General features: G+C 45.5%; 1 protein-coding gene across 1 annotated transcript in view; it reads left to right on the plus strand.

The window, feature by feature from the left end:
* Window positions 1-380: 380 nt before the first annotated feature.
* The window catches only part of LOC103365064 (sodium/myo-inositol cotransporter), a 13,170-nt gene continuing 10,262 nt past the window's right edge, over window positions 381-3,288 (plus strand). Inside the window, exon 1 of the mRNA XM_008292390.1 lies at window positions 381-460. The gene's annotated coding sequence lies outside the window, so the exon portion shown is untranslated. The remainder of the gene's footprint in view (window positions 461-3,288) is intronic.

The following is a 3,288-nucleotide window of genomic DNA, read 5'->3' on the forward strand; positions in this document are numbered from 1 at the left end:
TTTTTTTTGCCTTTGGAAGCCTTCCTGGGTAAATCCGTTCATACGCCTCTTTTTTATGCAGATTCAAATGTTTGCCAATGAGAAAGAATCAGTGACATTTTTTTTTTTAAAGAACATAAACCTCCACTGTGGTCTGCCTTCATTTTGCACATGCGCACTGAGAGGAGCGCCTCTTCCCTGGGCAGTGAACGCAACAGATCCAGAAGCTGTGCTGCATACACAGTTATCACAAGATGACTGATGAGGCTTCACTCTCGCTTTCTCTGCGTCGTGAACGCGCAAACAGCGTGCCCGCCCGCCCGCCCGCCCGGCCGCAGCAGGTGACGGTGGGCGGAGCCTGCAGCTTCGTTAATAGGCCGCGGACCCGCCGCCGCCGGCAGTCCGGGATCCAACCGGTGCACCGGGAAGCTCTGGGCTCCGCAGCCGAACTGGGACGAGGTTCGGAGGGAAACAGCAGCAGGTGAGTCCGTGCAGCTTCTCATGACTGATGTGCTGATTGGACCGAAGTCTCGCGTTGTTGTTTAACTCTCATGTTGAAGTTGAACACAGAAAGTTATGCAGTAAGAAAAGTGATAAAGATCAATAAAAACTAACTAAAAAAAAAACACCAAAATGAATATTGCTCTGATTTATAGACTGAGAATCTCACAGTGGATTAAACCTGCCGCCTCATTGTCCTGGTTTAATACAGAGCTTCAGATATTTAAGGAAAAGACTTAAAAGGGTTAAACACAAACTTGCCCTGCCTAGTATTCCTGGAAAACTTGCAAAATACTAGAAATTGGGAGCAAAAGCATGTGTTTTAAGTAAAAATACAGCATGAGACAATAAAAACCAGATCAATAATAAACTCAGTGAATTCAGAGAAATGCATGAACACATGGTTTGTCTGCTTATGAGCCATTTATTTAAAAATCTATCAGTCATCACAATTGTAGTTTCAGTGCAACAAAGAGGACCTCTGTGGACCATCAGATAAATCCTAATGAATGACTGGAACGGCCACAGTTGGTTAATTAAACCAGCAAAACGCAAAGCAGCTGCTGCAGCCTGTCCTGCAGAACATCACAGGAACATGAGGAGTCGGTGCAGAGTTACTACAGAGGAGCACGCTTTACCGCATCTGATCAAGTTTTAAGCGCTCTTGTCAGAGGTGTCGCTGCCCCTCTCCACCTTCCATTCAGGGCAGTTATGTAATCCAGAGGACACTCCAGGAGTTTGAGCTTTAAAAAAAAAAAAAAAGTCACAATGCAATTAATTCAGTTATAGAATCCTGTCGATAGGTTCAGATATGTGAGCGCCTGCTTGTTTGATGGATCAGGATCAGACAGACGGCGGCTGAGACGTGATCCGTTCGTCAGACTTGTTTGACAAAATTGGCAAGCATCTGAAAAAAAAAAAAAATACCACCAAACCAGTTTACTCAGCTTCCCCTCCGGACGTCGTGCTGATCATTTCAACTCAATATTGACTCTCCTGCAAGAAGCCTGCAGAGCAAACTGTCCGCCTAGAAATAAGTCGGTGCTATTGTCCCCTGCCAGGTGAGATATTCTCGTCGTCCTCCACAGACCAGAGCGTCCTGCTGGGCAGCAAACAGACACAAGCAGCAGCCCTGATGCAGGACCGGCATACTACAGGCCTGTATTGTGATTGTGGCGTTGCTCACAGAAATGCCGTCCTGCTTCTGCAAATATCAAAACACCAGCTTGGAGCATCGCAGCACAGACACTCTGACTCTCAGTGCCTCGTATGAACCAGATGCCTGTTTTTCAGATGCAGTTTCCAGTCTGAGAAACACAAACGGGTTGTTTTCTCACCTGCTGATTTCAGTTTTCAGCAAACTTCCAGATTCACTGTCACAAGACGATCAAGCAGTCGTGTTCAAATGAAACTTCAGCGCCATGTTTCTGCACTATTTCAAAATGGACAGGCAACAGGTTCTTATATAATCCTTGAAAGACCTCAAAGAAGGAGTTAAGTGCAACTGCCTGTTATTTACGAGCTCCTCCAGGCCCCCTAGAAGGGCTGCAGGCCTCAGGGGATGATGGCATGTATGAAATGATCACTGCATGCATTTTAACCCTTCGAGGCTCGACCAGTTTCTGGGCGTTTGTCACATTTTTGCTCACTGTGGCCTCGTTTTTCTCTGCAGCATGACGTCCTGCTTGTTTCTGGAAACAGAACAAGCATGAACAGAAGTGACCAGAAATGTCTTCCACAGAGCTGAAGTGGAATTTCTCTGATTGTTTATGTTACTAAAAAAAAATGGAATCAACATTTACAGTATTTTTCCAAGTGGCCACAGGTGTAACTGGAAAACAGTCACATTCTACGTACAGATATTTTGCTCTTCATGNAACCTTGACTTCTACTTGACTAACTTGAGTAACCCAGAACCCCAGACGTGTGGATTTATGATGCGAGATCAGACGTAGGCGACGTCTAGATCAAATAAAATCATCACAGTGTTCAGTTCATTCATCGCTGATTCAAAGTGAATATTTGTGATTTCGCTCTGGTTGGAGGTCAGATCAACACCTGGAGCTCTTGGCCATGTTCCTCGAGCCCTTCAGTGTTTTCTAATGGATGTCATGCTGGATACTGAGGAAGGAAATGGATGTTTTAGAGGAATGTCTGCTCAAAAAGAAAATGTCTTCATGCTAAATGTGAATCCACAGCCAGGAGATGGTAGCGTAGCTTAGCATAAAGACATGAAACCAGGGAAACAGTAGCACTGCAGCACTGTGTGGAATGGTCTGACTGCACCTCATCATCGTTCTGCTATACGGCAAAAAAAAAAAAATCACAAGGAGTTAAAGTGAAGCGTTCTTCTGAGGCCTCGTCCACACGTAGCAGGCGTCTCACAGAACAAAGTTGTTGTTCTACGAGTCGACCTGTCGTCCACACTAAAGCGCAGATTCACGGCATTAAAAACAATTCTTTCAAAAACCTCCGACCAAAGTGAAGATCTGCGAATCCTCCGTTTGTGCGTCTCTATGTGGACGTCAATAACCGGGTTTTAGGTTTTGAAACATAACTACCTGCAACAGCATATGTTCTCACGTCACATATACGACCTGCGTTTACATTCAGACCTGTGGTGTCTCTGGTCCAGGCCCGGATACCGCTCCATATACAAGAACACAGGCGAAGGACGGTTACTTTACGAGAGCCGGAGGCTCACTCTGATTGGACGGGATCTGGGGAACTACTGCCACCTAAAGGTTTGGCAGCTTATGAATGTGCTGAACAACACACTTGTGCGGTTCGGTGTGGATTCATTTTTCT

The sequence above is a fragment of the Stegastes partitus genome, unplaced genomic scaffold, assembly GCF_000690725.1.
Source record: "Stegastes partitus isolate 25-593 unplaced genomic scaffold, Stegastes_partitus-1.0.2 Scaffold807, whole genome shotgun sequence".
Classification (NCBI taxonomy): Eukaryota; Metazoa; Chordata; class Actinopteri; family Pomacentridae; genus Stegastes; species Stegastes partitus.